Raw genomic sequence first — 22,793 nt, 5'->3', positions numbered from 1 at the left:
TTTTATTAATTTCACCGATGAAAGCTAGTGCATGTGTGTTTCACTTTTTAGCATCTCCAGATTTCTCAAGCTAAATGCTGAACTCATCTACACTGTTAATCCAATCCAATTCAGTGTTCCACTTGTCATAAAGAATCCTTGGTGTAAAATATGCCATTGGAGCACGACTATCCATCCTACTGGTGGGGTCGTGAGGTCTCACAGTTTGAGCCATGAGTTGCTCAGGTATTATCTTCAGACATATTGTTTGCACTAATTGCTTGTTATCCATTCCATGAATTGTTAGAGTTCCAAAGGAAGACTATCCACCCTATTGGTGGGATCCTATAGTTTGACCCAGACATTGCTCAGGCTTTGTTTTCAGGCATGATGTAACAATTCATAGAATAGATGGCAAGCAAATCCATGTTTTCTATGTCGCTTCTGCATATGGTGATGTTTACTGTGTGTTATCAGCCTATTTTACCCCTTTGGATCAGTGACCCTCATTCCTTGAGCTTGATTGACCTTTTTCCAGACCTGGGACTCATTTTTCTCCAGTTTGTTCCCCAGATGTTGGCACAGCAGCCTGGGATTTAATGTCCAATATGGAGATTGAACTTATATCTCACAGTTGACCCTTATTCTTTGAGCCTGATTGACCTTTTTCTAGATGCGGGACTCATTTTTCTCCAGTTTGGCCCCCAGACACTGGCACAAGACACTGGCACAACAGCGTAGGGTACGTTCAATCTCCATATTGGACGTTAAATCTGGATGTTATTGTAAGTGGAACCTTCCAAAAATAGACTCAAAAGTTGACTCCCCAGACCTCATGCAAAAAATACACTAGGAAAAAGTATTATAAAGTCTAAAAACCCTCCAAGGCCCAAAAAATAAAAAAAGGAACATGCCAAAAGATGCCAAAATGATTTATAAAAGAAACTCATACCTCCTTAGTGGATCATTGTGAACTTGTGAAGAAAGGAGAGAGCTTCCAAGGGTTTGAGAGCAAGGGCAAGGACGAACAAGAGGAGTCATCTTCAACCAAGTAAGTAAAATTTGTCTCTTTCTCTGTACATTACGCACTGGTTTACGCAGCCATGGTCGAGTTTGTTGTTTTGTTTGAGTTTAATTGGGGAAAATCTCCCGGAAGCATTAATGTAAGGGGGGATTTTTCATCCCGGAGATCCCGGATGCTCTCATCTGGGGATGAAATCTCCCCCTTGCAAGACAACATCTAGGGTAAAAATAGGCAATTTTTTAAAATAATTTCCCCCAATTTGACTTCTCTGTGTTTTATTGTGTTTTTCCATAATGGGCGTGACTGATAAATCGTGGTTGTATGTAGGAGCAACCATGTTAGAGTGGAGAGAAAGACAACATACTCAAAATGAGATTGAAGCCATGGGTCATGGGCCAACAATCAATGCCTTAAGAGACTGTGGGTTGCTCAAGTTTTTCAGGGTCCCAAGTATGACCAACCAAACCTTCTTACTTGCATACATCATACGTTGGTGGGATGTAGCCACTTAGCAGTTTATAGTGGGTCCAAAGACTTTTACCATAGAAGTTCTAGACATATATTTCCTTACCAGTTTATCAAGGCGGGGGGCTCTAGTAGTGTTGTCCAAAGTTCGAAGTATTAGCGGGGCTGCCCACTGTAGTAGGCCAGGTGGTGGAGGGGCCAAGGGTAAAATTTTCATAGAAGATATAAGAGACCTGACACTATGCACACTAGCGTACACTGTGACTCGAGTAGCAGGGACCCAATCACCCCACATAGTGACAATACCACACTTAGAGCTGTGTATTAGATGCCTAGAGCCCACCTTGTTTAACTGGTGTGAAGGGATGTTGGCTAATGTCAAGGCTCAACTGACAAAGTTGAAGAGGGGGTGATGCAGGAGCATCTAGGCCTAGCCAGCAATGTGATGGTGTGGTCACATGTTGTGGCTAATGAGAGTTTGGAGGAAGAATTGGTTATTTAATTTTTATTAATTTCAAAGTATGTAAGTAGTTATATTGTTGCAAATACTAAGGAAATTAGAGAATAAGTGGCAAGTGATCCTCCCTGCGTGGAGATCAAGCCAAGTAGTTATATTGATTAGTTAGGGTAGGATTTGATTTCTAAAAATATAGTGAATTCCTTCATATGTGGAAAGAGATTGTTAGATAGGACATATATGTATTTCCCTTTCTTTTTTGAAAGAGAAAGCGAGAGGATTCATGATGGAATTGTAAGCATTCGGGTAGATTAGAGGATACAAGGGCTCTAATTAGAGAATTAGGCCATAGAGGGACAAAGAGCCTCAAGATGTAATTATGTGTTTATATGTTTTTATATAGAGAATTGATTTTGAGTGAGGAACTGTGTATTTATGTTTCCAAGTTGTGCTAAGTATATATATATGCTTGATCGTTTAAACCCCGTTTGTAGGCATGGTGATTAACCATCGATCACTTAAGGATCGATGGTGATCCATTGATAACCGGATTAATGGTTATATATGGATGTCGTGTTTAAAACCAAAGTATAGCAGAAGAATGTGTTTTAACGCAGAAATCATCAAATGCGAATGAATCCAAGTCAAAGGGAGAATCGACGGAGTAATGCTCAATGGCCATTAGATCTCATAGATCAACGGACCAGATCAAAGCGGAGAGCGGAACTATTAAGTATCACATCAGCAAGTCTGTGTTACAAAGGGACGGACCTTAGGGTTCAAAGAATGCCGATATGCGATCACCGATATATCGCATCGGCATAAACATTTAGTTGATATCGGAACCGGCCTCAAGTCCTGAGCGATTGCGATTCTGCGACTGAACGAGGATTGTCGGATTGGAGCTAGGATCGACGGCTCTGATTTTATACGGCGATCGGATGTCGGGGAAGCTAAAGGCTGGCAGATAGTGGAATGTAATGTGTGATGACCGATAAGTGATATCGCCGATAGGCCGATCGGCGATCGAAGATTGCGAAGATCGGAGATCGGAGCAGCGACGAAAAGGAACGAAGCGAGTAGCGAACCCGACGATTTAATAGATGCGGGTGAATAAGTTTTGAAGTCTGGCTATTGTGTTCGGTGCGGGGTTTTCCCGTATATTCAGTGTATCCGAGGAAAAGTGTTGCCCGGTTTTTTAAGGCTAAAGCGATAATAAAACACTTCCGATAGTGTAATGGCCCCGATAAGTCTAAGTGGTCCCGATTTTAAAGAAAAAGCACCAAACTATGCTTCCGATATGTATATGTGGGCATGGAGCTTTAAAGGTGAAATAGTCCCGATAAGGTGTTTAGGGTGTGGCAGCGATATGGTTGCGTCATGTTTAGTATCAGAGCAAGGATGTCTTGCTTATGAAGGTTATGATTACAAAGGTATGAAAGTAGCAGCGGTCGAATGAATGGAAATGTTGGGTATAGCACTACAACAATAAGATTGTAGAAGAACTTTTGGAAGTTCTTAGAAATTGTAGCAGAACCTCATTCTAGCTGAGGCTTGGAATAGATAGGGACAGAGGAGTCCTTAAGAGTAGTGAGTGTAGCAACCAGAGAGAGAGCAAGATTGCTCAATGCAAGTTCTAAAGAAAGAGGACTTGGAGACCAGGCAGAGGAGAAGCTTGGTGAGAATATCAACTTAGAAGGAAGTTGATTGGTTGCAGGTGTAGGAGCTCACACAGAAGAGAAGATGACTATGGAAAGTCATATGGAAGGTTCAGAAGAAGGCTACAAGATGAAGGAGAAGGGTGCTCAAACAATCCGTAGGAAACGGATGAGTCAAGCAGAGCTTGACAAGGAAATAGCTGAGATAAGAGAAGAATTTGATGCGTTAGTAATGCTGTTAGAGGAGAACCAAAGACAAGGTTGGGTCTTGAAGAGGAAGCTAGTGAAGTGGCCTAAGTTGCAGAGAAGGCTGCAGCAAAGACAGGTAAAGTGGTTGATGGAAAACCTCATAGAAGCAGAGGCAGAAATGGAAGTTTCCATTTGTAGACCAGAACAGGATGAAATGTTGGGGTGAAGAGGATAATGAGAGATCAACTGAAGATCTCATGGACTATTGGCATAGTTCAAAACAATTAGAAGATATGATGACAAGGGAAGCAGATGAGGCAATGAAGCCTTGTGATTTTAATTCTCATAGTTTGTGTATGTTTGCAGGATATGCAGAGGATGATGGACAGTTTGGTGAAGCTGTCACAAACAGGAATGAAGCTCTTGAGGCGAAGTATGATGAAGAATGCCTTTTAGAGGAATAGAAGGAATAAACCGACATCACAACCATCTCAGGGTGTGGAAACTTGGTTCCAACATCTGCCCATACTGCTTCGGGTGAGACTTCGGTTCGCACTCCGCGGGCTGATGCCGAAAGGGCCAGTAGTGTAGGGATTTGTTTGGCTAACTAACGCTGAACTTGGGTTAGGCCCCAACAAGCCAACACAAATACTTCTCCAGAACTCAACATATCTGCAACCACTATGTGCTTCCTTTACGTTAGCATTAAGCTTCTCCAATCTTTTTTGCACGTACTCAACTGCACCATCAAACATTGGTTTAATCCTGCAACATAACATTAGCAACAAAATCAAAAGTTTGAACAATCATATAACCGACTGCTGATTCCAAATCCAGTTTTGCATAACACCACTCTCGGGCTGTAAAATACGCCACAAAAAGCAATCTCCATCTCCTGTTCATCCACGTATCTCCATTCTCCCTTCGTTTTTCGCGCCCATGTGCTCAGCAACATTGTATTCTTCGTTAGTAGCTACTCTCTCTGTTGCAACTATCTCCACCAAAAGGTAAATACTCTTCTTTGTGCTTGTTCTTTTCATTTTTTCATGTCTTTCTTCTTTCTCCAATCCACATAATTTTCTTGTTATGGCTTGGATATGCCTATTCTACTTTCTCAGGCCGAGCCAGATGTTGGTTTACAGGAGTTTAGAGTCAATGGGAATTTAGTTGGATCGTCTCCCTCCTTTCCGATATTCCTTAGATGCTCATGGTCACCTTTTACCTACTAGACCAGAGCTAAACAAGATCATCAAGGAGGACATCTACATGCAATTTGTCCAGGTCACCTGGGTCAATCCTCCGAGAGGGTTGCGCCCAAAGATGGCCTTCTACGCTGAGCACTTCTTGGAGTTGGGAGACGGGATCATTGTTCGACCCCAGTATACATTTCACCACTGGATGCATGCTCTTCACATTCCTCTAGGCCAGTTTAGAGTAGGTTCTCATAGACTTCGGGCAGAGACGGACCACCAAGTGGATAGACCAAACAGAATTTGCCAAGTATGTCATTTACTGGAACTGGAGACCGAGGTGCACTTCATTCTTGGATGCCCTGTCTACTACGAGATCAGAGGAAGGTTTCATTGCTTGTTTAGAGATTCTTGAACCCTCACCGACTTTTTTAGGTATCCCGATTAGAGATGTTTGGCCCTATATATACAAGAGGCTCTCAAGTTTCGAGTGCATATTCTTCAGCCTCCCATCAGACTAGACCCCACATAGAGGATCATGAAATTTTTCAGGGTACTACCTTCAAACAGGGGCACCAAGAGACTGATTGATACCAGTACTTATCTAGACTCTAGATCAGTGAGCATCTATGGGACCTCACCCTGCCACACGAGATCTCAGTGGCAGATCTGTCTCAAATCCGTTCTTGGGAGACAGACTAGGTCCTCCAGACCTCAGCAGTGCGTGAACCCCCAAGCGACAATTTAGTGGACAGTCCACACTTTCCATTGGTTCTTCATCGGGCCAGCAAACTTTGTTGAGTTTCTTCAGTGCTCTTCATTCAGCCTCAGATGATAGGAGAGATGGGCTCGATCCTCAAACTTATTAGCTCCTAGATCTTCTCCGCTAGGGCCAGATGTTGATTTACTTCATGCATTGTATCTTTTTTTAGGAGACTGTTTGGTTCTCCCGCTTTGTATGGATATCATTGTACTCAACAGTGCCTTTGACCTACTTTGTGGTCATTAGTTGGACATAAATATAATTATCTTATTACTTTCCTTATTGCTTGTACCTCTTCCTTTATCTAGTCCTTTTCTTTTATTCAGCTTTTTTTTTGTTTTGGTTCATGACAAAAAATAGGGCACAAAAAAAAAGGGCAGACTAATTTCTCGACTCTGAGGGTTCTCTGATACCCTAATTTTCTCTGATACCAAAATTGATTTTTAGATTTGTCACTATCCACCAGCGTTTGTTAAGTCCATTGAATAGGATTCCAAAGGAGAAACAATCTCTGGTGCTGTGTATATGTTTTCAGTGCTCGTCATGGAGGATATAGAGAATGTGGTCAGAGGAACCTCAGCATGTGAGCTTTAATCATTTGGTAGAAGCCATTGTTGGGCCTCTCTGTCTAACGAAACAAATGACAGTTTTTGTAACTTTTTAGCATCTGGAGATAGGTATAGTCCCCTGTTGTAATGTCCCTTCCTAAATTAATTTGGAACAAGACTAATTATTGCATTTTGGGGCCAATTTCGGAGATAGTGGGGCCTTTTTCGATTTTTATTAGGAGATTAGACTTAGGAGAAGTTATTTTGTTGTGGTTAAATTACACATGGGGGCCACCCACACTAGGGAAATACACACTCCCTATTCCGGTTCGCTTGAAGGTTGTTAAGTTTTGCATGTAGGTGGTTAAGTGAGGGCCCACGATGGAGGTAAAATTGGAGGGAAAAGTAGCTCTCCTCATTTAATTCATATTATTGGAGTATATTGATTTCTCTTTGGTTGCTCGAGCTGCTTAACTGAGTCACTGGTTGTTTAGCACGAGTTCTTCAGGCGAAGAGCTCACCCTTTCTTCGGGGGACTTCGAGTGCCACCCTAGGAAGGTTTTCTTCATTTCTTCAGGAGGAGGATCACATTGTGATTCCCAACAGTGGCATTCCCTTCTAGGTTGTGCGTATTACTGTGGGACGTAGTGGAGAGGAGGCCGAGTTCATTGGTGGTGCTTAGCAGTGGAGATTTGACGTGAGATTTTCCCGAGGTGATAGAAGCTGTTTCTAGTAGAGCAGAAGCCAAGAAGTGTGACGCATAGCCAGCTAGAGCCATGTAGAAGAAGTCGGGAGCTGCGTAGAGCTTCAAAAAGGCTAGCGTTGTTGACGCAGACCCATCTGGGGTGACGCAGAGCCAGCGTGAGGCAAAGAGGGGTTGACGCAGTTCACAGAGAGGCAGTTGCTGGAGTCTAGAAGGCTGCAGAGACATTGCAGAGTGGAGTTGGTGAGGTACTATAGTTAGAACAGTACCTGATAGAGCAGGGCCAGAGGAGTTGCTACTGAGGGTTTCTAGCCAAGGAACCTGGATCAGTGGTGCGGTTGCACAAGACGATCAGAGTAGGGGGCATCTCGACAACAGCAAAAGGATTTCCAGGAGGGAAATCAAGACTCAGAGGGAGTCCATAAGAAAACTTCTAGACGGGAAGTAAAGACTCAGAGGAGTTGAATAGAGAACTTCTAGGAGGGAAGTAGAGGAGCATCATGGCACTACACGGAGTAAGAGACCATGATAGACTGAACGGAGCGTCGAACTTCGCAGTCTGGACAGCCAGAATCTTATCTGTACTTGACATGAATTGTGTCAAGAACTTTGCCTTGAAGGTAATAGCTATCCTAGTCGATCCCAATGATAATGACAAGTATGAGGAGGCAATGGCGAGGGCCAAGAGCATCATCGTTGACGGGGTCAAGGATCATGTAGTACCCCACATAGCCGAGAAGGAAACGACATTTGAGATGTGGGAGGCTCTCAAGAAGTTGTACCAGCATACTTCTGTGCAGAGAAGAATACTGCTTGAGAATCAGTTGAGGTCGTATCAGATGAAGAAGGGACCACTGATTGACACCTTTTGCGGAGGACTGAATGAGATCCGAGATTAGTTGACTGCTATAGAGGCGACACCGGATCAAGAGCTGATGGTGAGGACAACCTTGAATGCTGTCTCAGAAGACTGGGAGGTATTTGTCTAGAGTATACTGGGCAGAGGGACTCTCCCACCTTGGGATGAGATGTGGACAGCTCTTCGCCAAGAAGAGATCAGACGACAATCGAAAACGGGTAGCAGCAGCAAGGGGATCAAAGTCAAGCTGGAGGAAGAAGACGTGGCCCTAGCATCTGAGAGAAAGCAGGAAAAGTGAAAGAAGAAAGATCTCTCAAAGATCAAGTGCTTCCATTGTGGGTAGCTGGGTCGTTATGCGACCCAGTGTCCGAGGAAGAAGAGTAAGGGAGAGTCTTCTGAGACTAAGGCAGTGCCAGCACAGGCAGAGAAGGAAGTTTTGACAGACGATGATTGTGCCATGAGTGCACACGCACCACTTGAGAAGAAGTGGGGAGACATCGAGCTATAGTCAGGTGGACTACATGCGATGAGGGGCAGGATCCTCGAGGTACCCAGCCTCTTGGATTAGACCTTGCTACGGGAGCCCCGACGAGGAGTAGCAGGACTCGCTGATGTGGGTAGAGACAGATGCGGATGGAGCGGCAGAGAGAGCTACAGTGCAGAAGTCTCGAGACAGCACGAGGCTAGCAAGTTGCAGCAGTGCGAGAAGCACAAGAGTGTTGCACCAGTGCAGGATGGCACATAGAGGTGTGCAATGGTGTGAGATGCAAGGGAGTTGTTGCAGCAGCGCAGAGGTCAGAGAAAGAGCACTTCTCAACGGCAGAGGGAGCTTCAGCATTAGTGGGTGTCTCTAGCCCAACAGGGAAGTTAGATTGAGAGATCAATTACTTCTCAGTAAACTGAGTTGCAGTGCAACAGTGGGCAACACGATGCAACATGATGAGAGGAGGTGCAATGTAGATGCAGTGTTGGGAGAAAGGACCAGCAGTAGCGCGGATGCAGAGGGAGTTGTCGTATAGTGGCAGTGGCAGAACCATGGGTAGCAGTACATGATACAATAGTGCAAAGGATGTTGGGCAGGAACACCTAGCATCAACACAGGTATCGATGCCGAATGATCAAAGTAATACTCAGTGAGGAGTATTGCTAGAGCATAGTCCTCGCTAAGAGGGAGTGTTGATTTGGGGTAGCATCGAATGTGCTCTAGCCATGAAATTTGGTGGAGAGGTTGGGGCACATGAGATCTTCAATACCCAGAAAGGGTCTAGGCAGATTCTAAACAGATCAAGAGATATTAAAATAATTAATATTTTTAATGGAGACCCTAAGTCTAAACTTAGGGAAAATAAAATATTAATGTGTATTAATATAAATTTGTTAGAATGGTCCAAAAGACATGGATCAAGCCAAATCTAATCTTAGCCATTGATTAGGGACTTAATATTGGTCGTTGATATGTCAAGAGGAAAAGTATAAGAGGAGACTTGAGTGTCACTTGGAGAAATACACCAGAGTGATCAGTCATTCTATTCTCTAGAGCGGGGTTTGCTAAGAAAGATAGAATTAGTGATCAGAAGATGCAGCTAAGGGGCATTTGAGTACAGAGAGACAAACAGGCAGAGATCGTGCTGGGAGAGCAGCGTAGTAGCCGAGGAGAGTGACGCAGAGCCAGCCAGGGCCACACAAAGGCAACTCGGAGTTGCGCAGAGCCTCAGAGAGGCCAGCGTTGTTAACGTAGAGGGCCAAAGGGCTGACACTGGGCCTCCTAAGGATGACGCAGACCCATCCGGGGTGATGCAGGGCCAGCGTGGGATAGAGAGGGGCTGACGCAGTCCAGAAAGAGGCTGAGCTGGGGTTTCTGGAGCAGATTTGTGCTGAGTACTTGCTGGAAGGTTTATCCGAGGTTTCAGCCAGGAGATTTGTCAGAAACTGAGAGGTATTACTGCCAAGGAAATTCTCTATTGGGTAGGCCAGTTTCGGCATGCAAATTGTACTCTAATATTGCTTAATAAGAAAACCCTCAAATAGTTGCACCGGTTTTCCCACATTGGGTTTTTCGGGGACATTATTCCAAAAATAATGGTGTCATATGGCATGTTTGTTTCTGTTTATTTTAGTTGCTGATCTGTAATATGTTGAGCATGCACTAGCATTTATTCTCATTATTTACACTGTAAATAACTTGTTAAGTAAAATAACAAGTAGGTAGGAATAAATCAGATAAAGTGCATGGAGGGTTTCTAACTAAGTAAACTTAGAAACTTCAACAAAATACAGTTAGAGGGTGAGGCCAGGGGGCGCTTTTGCTGGTGGAGACTTGACTTTAGATATCAGGAGCCTGAGGAGGAGGTTGAGCATGATGCTGAGAGCCCACAGGATGGTGAGGAGAGCATCGATATACCCACTATGGCACAGGAGTCACCTTTATTAGAGACCTATTTGATAGCCCCAGTTGAAACCTTGGTGGAGAAGATAGAGCCCTACACACATGAGCGATATGTTGAGGAGGAGCCGCCCATGGACGAGAGGCCAACAATTGTTGAGGTACCTGGTGCTATGACCGAGTTTATAGGCGATAGATGCCCACGACAGTTCCACTAGTTTCAGGCCGACCTTATAGCATTAAAAGGAAGGTTGCATTAGTGCGTGAGGCTATTCTACAGCAGAACGAGCTAGAGGGCATGAGAGCGGTTTGTGCGGAGTCCACGACCAAATTGACTCACGTTGGGGAGCAGTTGGATTCCCTACTGGTGCAGCTAGAGTGCACATTGGGGCGAGAGAGCAGCCCTCTTCGGGCATACATAGACAGGGTTGGCAACACTGTTAGGTTACTTTGGTCATTGGACAGAGAAAGACAGAGCCACCTAGTCAGATTTCATGTATTGACCAAGATAGCGAGATGAAACGACCTGAGTTGCATAGGGTGTAACACCCACATGTTAGGGTTGTTTTATGTGCAGGAGTTCATGCATTTGATCCCTCTCTTAGGGTTGGATGGCGAGAGATTCTGAGTTGGTACCCTGTGGAGTGGGCTATGGAGATGGTGGTGGACCTGGGTGTAGCTCAGCAGGAGCTTCTAGGCACTGGGGATATCGGCAGCGCAAACTGGCATTGGGTTCCTAGTGGGACTACCTATCATTTCCCAGGTATGCCAGTTGACTACAACCTGGATGGTACAACTAACCTAGCAGTTGAGCGTGCACATTCTCTAGGGGAGTCTCAGTCAGCACCAATGGCCGACCAGTTTATGGACAAACTCTTTTGGTTTTCTTGGTACAACATTTATACACGGGATCACTGGGTGATTAGCATACTCTGGCAGGAGTTTGTCAGAGGACGTCACATTGGCAGACCATGAGACGGTGTCGAGCTAGGGACTCTTCACTTTTGTGTGGGGCACAAAAGATGCAGAGGAGTGGAGCAGTAGTGGCATCACTGCTGACACATAGGGAGAGTCACTTCTCGAATCCCTCAGGGAGGATTTGGAAGGAAGATCCATTCATCGGCGGGGATAGTGATGCGATGGTGGAGGTGATGACACTGATCGGGTGTGGCCTGACACGTAGAGACATAGCTCTAGGCCATCACATCTAGGGATGTGTGGGAGCATCTAGAGTTGAGCAGTGGTCTACAGGTGGGCATGGAGATGCATGGTGGTGTGTTGTAGTGTGTTGGACACAGGCGGGAAGCAGGATGGTACAGGATGGCATAGTTGTAGCCGAGGGTATCCAACAGTGTACAGGGGTAGGTCGCGGTGTACAGTGGCATGTCCAGGAGTACTGGGATGATCGGTGGTATGCAGAGGCGTATGGTGCTGCACAACGAGGTCTTGGAGTGTTGCCTTCAGGGACACCCATGGACGGAGATACCGAGCATACCTTTGGGTGTAGTTCACCCAGGATCGAGGGGGACACAGATGAGCAATACTTGATGGTATCCACGGGGACATCACTTACAGGAATGGGCAATCTGGTTGTTGTCCTTTGACACTTTGGGCACGAACAACAAGGGATGGGGAGCTCACCCAAGATATTTGGATGACACTTGGTGTGATAGATGGGAGACTTCTCAGTGAGGGCATCTAGTCGGTGCGCGAGTTGACAACCACAGGTCAAGGGATGAGGTGATCACCAATAGGGATGACATAACATTCATCACTGATCCTATGCCTGGGGAGCTGGTCATAGGGAGACATGTGTCACTCTTTCCACAGGGCATGTCTGGACCATGCATGAGCAAAGGATACCGTGTATGGCTGAGATAGTTGTCCAGTATGTATCTGGGTTCCCGACATTGTATCGGCACATTCTCCAGGGGGCAGGTAGCTGAACCAGTGGCGATGGTTGGCAGGATCATGATGGATCCGTATACACTAAGTCGATTGCACGTATCAGATACCCATCTATTGGTCGCATTCAGGGGGTAGAGATTTGGCACACGTGGTTTCCAGTGGTTGTCAGTGCTACAGTGGCAGGCACAAGATAGTTTAACATGCCTCAGATTAGTTCATGATGTATGGAGCCTATATATGGGTGGCATGTAGGAACTAGAGATGGGCCAGAGGGATTCCATCTGTTGTCAGGGCTATGCCACAGCAAGTCTGGCTATGGGATGCAGGGATTCAGTTGATCGATAGATCGCTCGTGATGAGTGGAGTCGTGGCAGAGAGTGATATAGTTCGCTCTTGGGATGACACATGGGGGTTCACAGAGGGTTTCATTATATGGGGAAGCAGACATTCTCTGTTGTTGCACAGGTTCAGAGTTAGATTTGGATGGGTAGGCCTTGGCACCATGGAGATGCCCAGGCAGGATGTGTCTCGCCTCTTTCAGTATTCCACCATCGAGTTCCAGGAGAGGAGGATATTGTCTGTGCACGATGGGGAGTATGACATAGTCAGAGTAGCACAACGTTAGCATGGTGGCACCACTCTGGGACTAGTGTTGAAGTTTCCAAGTTTACTTAGCTTAGAAACCCTTCATGCACTTTTTCTAATTTATTCCTACCTACTTGTTATTTTTCTTTAACAAGTTATTTACAAAGTAAATACTAAAAATAAACACCAGTGCATGCTCAACATATTACAGATCAACAACTAAAAGAAACAAGAACAAACACACCACATGACACCATTATTTTTGGACCAGTGTCCCCAGAAAAACTAGTGCAGTTGTCTGAGGGTTTTCTTATTAAGCAATATCAGAGTACAATCTGGGTGCCGAAACTGGCCTACCCAACAGAGAATTTCCTTAGCAGCTACACCTCACAGTTTGAGAGAAATCTCCTGGTTGAAACCCTAGAAAATCCTTTCGGCAGCTCTTCAGCACAAAACTCCTCTTGCAACCCCAACGTCTGCCCAATCTGGACTACGTCAGCCCCTCTCTGTCCCACGCTGGCCCTGTGTCAGCCTTTCATGGCCTGTGTCAGCTACGCTGGCCCCTCTGGTGCTCTGCGTCACCCTCCTTGGCTACTGCGCTGCTCTCTCAACACAATCTCTGCCTTCTCTGTCTCTCTGTACTCAATGCCCCTCAGTTGCTCTCTCGATCACTGATTCTATCTCTCTTAGAAAACCCCGCTCCAGAGAATAGAATGACTGATCATCTATTGTGCTCTCTAAGTGACCCTCAAGCCTCCTCTTATACTTTTCCTGTTGACATCTCAACGGCCGAGATTAAGTCCCTAATCAACGGATAAGATTAGATCTGGCTTGATCTATGTCTTTTGGACCATTCTAACACAGATTCATATTAATACACATTAATATTTTATTTTCCCTAAGTTTAGACTTAGGGACTCCATTAAAAATATTAATTGTTTTAATATCTCCTGATCTGTTTAGAATCTGCCCAAACCCTTTCTGGGTATTGGAGATTTCATGTGCACCAACCTTTCCACCAAATGTCGTGGCTAGAGCACATCCGATGCTACCCCAAATCAACACTCCCTCTTAGCGAGGACTGTGCTCTAGCAATACTCCTCACTGAGTATTACTCTGATCATCCAGCATTGGTACCTGTGCTGATGCCAGGCCTTCCTGACCAACATCCTCTGCACTGCTGCCTATGGTTCTGCCATTGCCACTGTTTTTTCTATACGACAACTCCCTCTGCATCCGTGCTGCTGCTAGTCCTTTCTCCCAGCACTGCATCCATACTGCACCTCCTCTCATTAAGCTGCATCGTGCTGCCCACTACTACACGACAACTCAGTTACTGAGAAGTAAGTAACTGATCTCTCAACTGACCTCCCTCTGCGGCTGACAAGTGCTCCCTATCTCTGACCTCTGCGTTGTTGCAACAACTCCCTGCATCTCACACCGTTGCACACCTCTTTGTGCCTTCCTGCATTGGTGCAACACTCTTATGCCTCTCGCACTGTTGTAGCCTGCTAGCTCTGCGTTGTAGCTCTCTCTGCCGCTTCATCCGCATCTGTCTCTACCCACCCAGCCAGTCCTGCTACTCCTCATCGGGGCTCCCGTAGCAAGGTCTAAGCCAAGAGGCTGGGTACCTCAAGGATCCTGCCCCTCATCGCCTGTAGTCCGCCTGACTACAGCTCGATGTCTCCCCACTTCCGCTCAAATGGCGCGTGTGCGCTCATGGCACAATTATCGTTTGTCAAAACTTCCTTCTCTGCCCTTGTTGGCGTTGCCTTAGTCTCGGAAGACTCTTTATTACTCTTCTTCCTTGGGCACTGGGTCGCATAATGACCCATCTCCCCACTGTGGAAGCACTTGATTTTGGAGAGATCTTTCTTCGTCTGCTTCTCCTGCTTTCCCTCAGATGCTAGGGCCACATTATCCTCCTCCTGCCGAACTTTGATCCCTTTGCTGCTGCTACCTGTCTTCAACTGTTGTCTGATCTCTTCCTGGTGAAGCGTCGCCCACATCTCATCCCAAGGTAGGAGAGTCCCTCTGCCCAGGAAACTCTGGACAAACACTTCCCAATATTCTGAGACAACATTTAGGGTTGTCCTCACCATAAGCTCCTGATCCGGTGTCGCTCCTATAGCAGTCAACTAGTCTCGAATCTCATTCAATCCTCCGAGGAAGGTGTCAATCGATTGACCCTTCTTCATCTGATACGACCTCATCTAGTTCTCAAGCAGTGTTCTTCTTTGCATAAAAGTATGCTGGTACAGGTTCTTGAGAGCCTCCCACATCTCAACTGTCGTTTCCTTCTCAGTGATATGTGGTACCACATGATCCTTGACCACGTCAAGGATAATGCACTTGGCCCTCGCCATCGCCTCTTTGTACTTGTCATTATCATTGGGGTCGACTGAAATAGCCATAACCTTCAAGGTGAAGTTCTTGACACGATTCCTGGCAAACATGATAAGATTCTGGCCTTCCAGACTGTGAAGTTCGATGCTCCGTCCAGTCTATCCTGGTCTCTTACCCCATGGAGTGCCTTGGCGCTCCTCTACTTCCCTCCTGGAAGTTCTCTGTTCGACTCCTCTGAGTCTCTACTTCCCCTCTAGAAGTTCTCTTCTAGACTCCCTCTGAGTCCTGATTTCCCTCCTGGAAATCCTTCTGTTGCTTGTCGAGATGCCTCCTACTCTGATCGTCTTGTGAAACTACACTGCTGACCCAAGTTCCTCAGCTAGAAACCCTTGGTAACAACTCCTCTGGCCTTGTTCTATTAGGTATTGTTCTGACTACAGTACCTCACCAGCTCCACTCTGCAATATCTCTGCAGCCTTCTAGACTCCAGCAACTGCCTCTCTGTGAACTGCGTAAGCCCTTCTCTGCCTCACGCTGGCTCTGCGTCAGCCTTCTGGCCCTCTGCGCCAGCAACCATGGCCTCCCTGAGGCTCTGCGCAGCTCCCTACTTCTTCTGTGTGGCTCTAGTTGGCTCTGCGTCACACTTCTTGGCTTCTGCTATGCTAGAAACAACTTCTGTCACCTCGGGACAATTGTTTTCTGTTGTTATTGCTCCGCTCGGCTGATGTCTCTTAGTCCTCCTGTGATTTGCAATCACGCTCCAATACCATGTTGAAGTTTCTAAGTTTACTTAGCTTAGAAACCCTTCATGCACTTTTTCTGATTTATTCCTACCTACTTGTTATTTTTCTTTAACAAGTTATTTACAAAGTAAATACTGAAAATAAACATCAGTGCATGCTCAACATTTACAGATCAACAACTAAAAGAAACAAGAACAAACACACCACATGACACCATTATTTTTGGACCAATGTCCCCAGAAAAACCCAATGCGGGAAAACTGATGCAACTATCTAAGGGTTTTCTTATTAAGCAATACCAGAGTACAATCTGGGTGTTGAAACTGGCCTACCCAACATAGAATTTCCTTAGTAGCTATACCTCACAGTTTGAGAGAAATATCCTGGCTGAAACCCTGGAAAATCCTTTTGGCAGCTCTTCAACACAAAACTGCTCCTGCAACCCCAGCGTCTGCCCAATTTGAACTGCGTCAGCCCCTCTCTGTCTCACGCTGTCCCTGCGTTAGCCCCAGGAGGCCCTACGTCAGCTCTAGGAGCCTGTGCACCAGCTACGCTGGCCCCTCTGGTGCTCTGCGCAACACTTGGCTACCTTTGCGTGGCCCTACGTGAGCCCTTACTGGCTCTACATCACCCTCCTTGGCTGTTGCGCTGCTCTCCCAACACAATCTCTGCCTTCTCTATTTCTCTGTACTCAATGCCCCTCAACTGCTCTCCTGATCACTGATTCTATCTCTCTTAGCAAACCCCGCTTTAGAGAATAGAATGATTGATCATCTGGTGTGCTCTCCAAGTGACCCTCAAGCCTACTCTTATAGTTTTTTTGTTGACATCTCAACGGCCGAGATTAAGTCCCTAATCATCGGCTAAGATTAGATCTGGTTTGATCCATGTCTTTTGCACCATTTTAACACAAATTCATATGAATACACATTAATATCTTAGTTTCCTTAAGTTTAGACTTAGGGACTCCATTAAAAATATTAATTATTTTAATATCTCCTGATTTGTTTAGAATCTGCCCAAACCCTTTCTGGGTATTGGAGATCTCATGTGCCCCAACCTCTCCACCAAATTTCGTGGCTAGAGCACATCCGATGCTACCCCAAGTCAACAACTAGTAGGGAACTAGGGCATCAAAACTCTTCACAACTCAATAACCTTTAGGGATGCGTCGGCTGCTGCAGGGGGAGATCATACAGATCTTCCATTGGGCTTTAGCGAGTCACTGATGGAGCAAGGGACTTCTGGTACTTGCACCGGGCATGATAGGGAGTGGAGCGAGGGGAGCTTCATGTTGGACAGGATGGCCTAGGGTGTATGAAGGATTCTTTCATATCAAGACAATGCTGAGGTCAAGGACGATTCAATGGCACATTTGGGACCCTGGCACATGTTCTAGTGACAGTGGGGAGCAACAGTTATAGAGGATGCTCGTTCAGGCATTGCCTGAGGACAAACAATTTTTGGTGCATTGAGGAGCTTGCCGGATGAGGATGCTACTTGGGAGGGCAAGCACATACTTGAGCATTCAGCACTGAATTTGCTTGGGGACAAGCAACATTTGGGAGGGGAGGATTGTAAAGTCCCTTCCTAAATTAATTTGGAACAAGACTAATTATTGCATTTTGGGGCCAATTTTGGAGATAGTGGGGCCTATTCAATTTTTATTAGGAGAAGTTATTTTGTTGTGGTTAACTTACACATGGGGCCCACCCACACTAGGGAAATACACACTCCCTAGTTCGGTTTGCATGAAGGTGGTTAAGTTTTGCATGTAGGTGGTTAAGTGAGGACCCACGATGGAGGTAAAATTGGAGGGAAAAGTGCTCCACAAAATCTATATAAGGAAAGTAGCTCTCCTCATTTCATTCATCTTATTGGAGTATATCGATTTCTCTTTGGTTGCTCGAGCTGCTTAGCCGAGTCACTGGTTGTTTGGCACGAGTTCTTCAGGCGAAGAGCTCACCCTTTCTTCGAGGGACTTCGAGTGCCACCCTAGGAAGGTTTTCTTCATTTCTTCAGGAGGAGGATCACATTGTGATTCCCAGCAATGGCATTCCCTTCCAGGTTGTGCATATTATTGGGGGACACAATGGAGAGGAGGCCAAGTTCATTGGTGGTGCTTAGCAGTGGAGATTTGACATGATATTTTCCGGAGAGGAGGATAGGGAGGATTTTCAACATCTAGGAGAGTTTGGGAGCTGATTGAGCTTCTGGCTTGGCAATGTGACTTTCGCACTACCTGGGCTAGCGCAGAGGCAGTGTGTGGAGTATCAGTCCTTGAGGCTGAGCTTTGCCGTGGAGGTTAGAGGAGATATTTGGAGTGGTGCTTGTCTCCATTTCAGAGCTTGGAGGAGGACTTTGTGGTAATTCCTTGCAAGTCGTATTTCTGGCGATGTTTGGAGGGTGTGGGCCACAGAAGAGGTCGAATTTGGGAGGTCAAAATCTGGCCAAACCATTTCTGGCTTTTTGACAAGGATCCCAGATATAAAGTTTCAGAATTTTCTGAGGACCGGAAGTGGGGTTTTCAATCGTATTTTTGCAGCAGATAGTGCAAAATTGTTGGGGATTGCACCGTGCCTTTGGGGATCGATTTTGGGAATGACACATCAAGTACTTTCAAGAATATAATTCGAATGACGCATCAAGTACTTTCAGGAATATAATTCTGTATGGGAACAAATTTTCATTCATTAGTTTAATTTGAATGGCCATCAAGTACTTTTAGGAATAGAATTCTGTGTGGAAATAAATTTTCATTCATTAGTTTGTGATAAAGCTTCTTTTATATGCTGATGATATTGTATTGATTTCTAAATCGGCCCATGGATTGCAAATGCACTTATATGTCCTTGAGCATTTTTGTAGAGCAGTGGGGATGCAAGTCAATACTAGCAAGACCAAAATAATGATTTTTTCTAATAAAAGGAAGCAGAGCCTTTCTTCTTTGCAGACAACATTCTTAAAGAAGTAAATGAGTACAAGTACCTTGGGGATCGATTTCAACAACAAACTCAATTGGGAGGACTGCAAAAAGAAGAGAATTTTAGGAAGGTGGAAAGCATTATATGCTCTTCAAAACATATGTAGAGAGGCAGAGTTATGGGATTGGAAAACGATTAAAGTGCTTTTTGGACTCCTAGTTTGTCCAGTGATACTATATGGGTGTGAATTGTGGGCTAGCAGCACTTCCGTCTCAAAATGGAAACAAATTGAGAAAATCCAAAAACGCTTGATCATGAGCAAGTTCAAAATAAAAAGTTCGGTACCTTATGAGATAATGTTGAGTGAAACAGGATCAACTTCCATTGAAGCAATTGCTATGGTGCGGCTCATAAGATACCTAAAAAGAATTGAACAAATGAGAGTAGTTAGATGGCATAATGTTATCTTCAATGAAGGCATCAGTGAAAGAAAGAAAACATGGATGAAACAAAACTACACATGGATGCAAAAATGATTTTGTTATGGAGAAATTTCGTAAAATGGTATGGGGAAAAGAGTTGGGTAGAAAGAAGAAATATTACATTGAGGAATTCAACCCTATGTGATTTACAACAAAAAGAGTTCGTTGGAGCTAGCATTTCATGGAGGGCAAAGGTTCTTATTGCTCAATTAAGGACCAACTCACATCAACTTCGGTGTGAAATAGGATGGTGGAAAAGGCCTATGGAATCGGAAAAACATTTCATTTTGGAATGTGATGCATTCAAAGACATCAGAGAAAGTTATGAGAACATGTTAGCATCAGTTTCTTGGCATTGTCTTTTTACTTAGGGGATTGTTGGAAGCTCATCATCAATTTGAATCGAAAAAACACTGAATTGCAAAAAACGAAAAACAAAGAACTAATGGTCTCATAGACTATTTTTAGTCTCGTGGACCTTAAAATATCATTTCATTTCATTTTATTTTAATTTGAATGGTGCATCAAGTACTTTCAGGAATAGAATTCTGTATGGGAATAAATTTTCATTCAGATCAAATAAGTAAATGTTAGAACCTATTATATGTTTTTTTATTAATTTCACCGATGTGTTGCACTTTTCAGCCTCTCCAGTTTCTCGAGCTAAATGAACTCATCTACACTGTTTAGTCCAATCCAATTCAGTGTTTAACAGGTCATAAAGAATCCTCGGTGTAAAATATGCCGTTGGAGCACGACTATCCATCCTACTGGTGGGATCGTGAGGTCTTACAGTTTGACCCATGAGTCGCCCAGGTATTATTTTCAGGCATTTTGTTCACACTAATTGCTTGTTAATCATTCCATGAATTGTTAGAGTTCCAAAGTAAGACTATCCACCCTACTGGTTAACCCATATATTGCTTAGGCTTTGTTTTCAGGCATTCTTTGATGTAGCAATTCATAGAATAGATGGCAATTCAAATCCATATTTTCTATGTGGCTTCTGCATATGATGATGTTTACAATGTGGCTTCTGCATATGGTGAACTGACTTACTGAATTAGGTATGTGGTGCAGCCCAATTTGACATGCAGACAGCAATCACCACAGTTGCCATTTTAAAACTCAAAGCACGCAGCAAATAAAGAAGGAAGCACATGCAATGTTTTAAATCAACAAACACTCAAAGGGAGAAACCTAATTTGAACAACCAGCATTTATATCGAACTGCAAACATCATAATTTCACATGTATGATGTCACCTAAGCTTCAATTATGGTTAATAAATACCAGGTCAAATGTCGTTTCTTTAGATACTATAGTGGGAGGGCCTGCTGGTATAAGTCAGGGAGGCTTACAAATAAATTCCAAAAGAAAAAAACAGAATCATTTAAGGTGGGTTTCTAGTGTTTTTGTTGTTTTTCATTATATTCTAAAATTAGACAAACGAAAGTGACCATCTAAAAATATATCAATTGGACTAATATAAGGAGTCATAAAAACCGCTAACCTAGGTTTGGAATTTCAAAATCTCCTTATTTATTATTAAATGAAAATTTGAAGAAAGTTATTTGTTTTTTTATTTTTATATGAATATCCAATTTTGAATTAGCAATCTAAAAATATATCAATCGGACTGGAGCCACAAACACAGCTAAGCTCGATTTGAAATTTCAGAATCTCATTATTTATTAAATGAAAATTTGACGAAAGTTATTTGTTTTTCATTTTTGTCATGACATATTTTATATAAATTTATGAATATCCAATTTTGAATATTCATAATAATAAACATCCTAAATAATATCATTGTAACATATCAAAACAAAATATTACAGTTAAATTTTACATGATATATCTTAAAATATGTTTTTTATCAAATTGTCTCATTTATATGAATAAAGATTTAAATAAAAAATAGAAAAAAAATCAAATAATAAAGATGCTAGATAGCATCACCATAACTTGTATTATCACAACAAAGTACTTCTCATGGATTCTCATTGCCATTATGAGGTTTACTTTCCATGTACCATGATGTTGTGCTAATGAAATAGGGGAGCTAAGTAAGGGCTGAGCTAGGTAGGCTATGATAAAAAGTGCAGTAAGTGAAATTTTAAATTATTATCACAACAAAGTATTTAGTGAAAAGCCACCACCTCCGTCGAAACAACCCTCGTCTTCGCAACCGGCTATGATGAGGAACCCTTTCCCAACACAAGGACACGTGGCCACACTGGAAACCCATCCTTCCACACCACCTTCCATTCCTTCCCAGTCTGGAAATGGAACTTACAACATCCTCTATATTGATTCAGGTGACATCAAATTCACTACTCGATCGCGTCAATATGGTACACCACCTGAGACTCAACCAATTGAACTCAGAGAGCCTTGTTTAACAACGGGCGGACTTAAATAACAACCACTTAATGAATTGCTTAATGAGTCGGGCCTAGTTATTCTGCCATAACTTATTAGATCAGATTTGATTACGGGATCAGCAGAGCAGGGTCGGTCATCACTTACCAACCTATCCCAAGAAAGTACTTTAGTGAAATTTTGCATGATACATATCCATATATACTTTTGGACCAAATTATCTTTGAACAATGTATGTGATAGATCATGAATCTTAAACATGATCTGAACAACACTAAGATTTAAAAAAAAAACCTCACCTATGTCTAGCATATTGCTTTGGAGGAGGGGAAGAGTGCCCATGGCCAATGGAGTCAAACAAAGCAGGATCACCATGCTAGAGCGATAGTATAATTGGAAATCCGTTCCTACTCGTTATCTAAATGGAAAGGCCAAAGCAAAGCAAGCCTATTTTAAAATGAGCAGACATAAAATGATTTACTCTAACTACCAACCTACTTCTAACAAACTATTCTCAAGGTGGCTATCTCTTCATGAAGCCCAGATGACAAATATTGGTCTAGTTGAAATGGACAAAATGTTTTTATTCTTAAATTTGTTTTATTAAAATGAAAATCCAAAATATAAATTATACTTCAACCTCCCAAGTTAATTACCTATAATCTAAATGCTTAATAGAGCAAGAAGATGGTTGTGTTTTTTTTGTGTCTTTTCTAAGCTTGATTGGAGGTGCAGCCTGCAATGGAAGTTGAGATTCATTGCTCCTATCAGAAGCTCATTGCCCCATATAAAAAGAGGGGAAGAAGGAGATTAGGAGAGGAAGAAGGCAATGGAGAACTCTTTGTTCTTGGAGAGAATTAACAGAAGGGGTATGAAGTTTTGTTCATGTTAGTTGAGTTGGTAATCTTGCTCGTAACTTACTACTACTACCCACTTAGATTGATATTGTGAAAATGATTCATGCTAGTTGGGCTGGTCATCCCACCTATAACCTATTGTTACTAACCACTTGCATTGATAGTTTCTCTCGGGGATAGGAAGAAAATGAAAAAAGCATGAGTAAATCTTGGAAGCCCGAGGAGAAGAGAGACCCTAGAGTTCAGAGACTAGCGTATTGCAAGAGTAAAACAAGCAAGGTTCAATATTGATCAAAAGGAATGAGCCATGTTGTTTACCAAAACCCGAAATCCAACCTCGTTTAA

This window comes from Pinus tabuliformis, chromosome 4_2 (genome assembly GCF_031772625.1).
Source record: "Pinus tabuliformis cultivar Carrire ecotype Pingquan chromosome 4_2, CPIR1, whole genome shotgun sequence".
NCBI lineage: Eukaryota > Viridiplantae > Streptophyta > Pinopsida > Pinales > Pinaceae > Pinus > Pinus tabuliformis.
Note: the sequence above shows the minus strand (reverse complement) of the source record.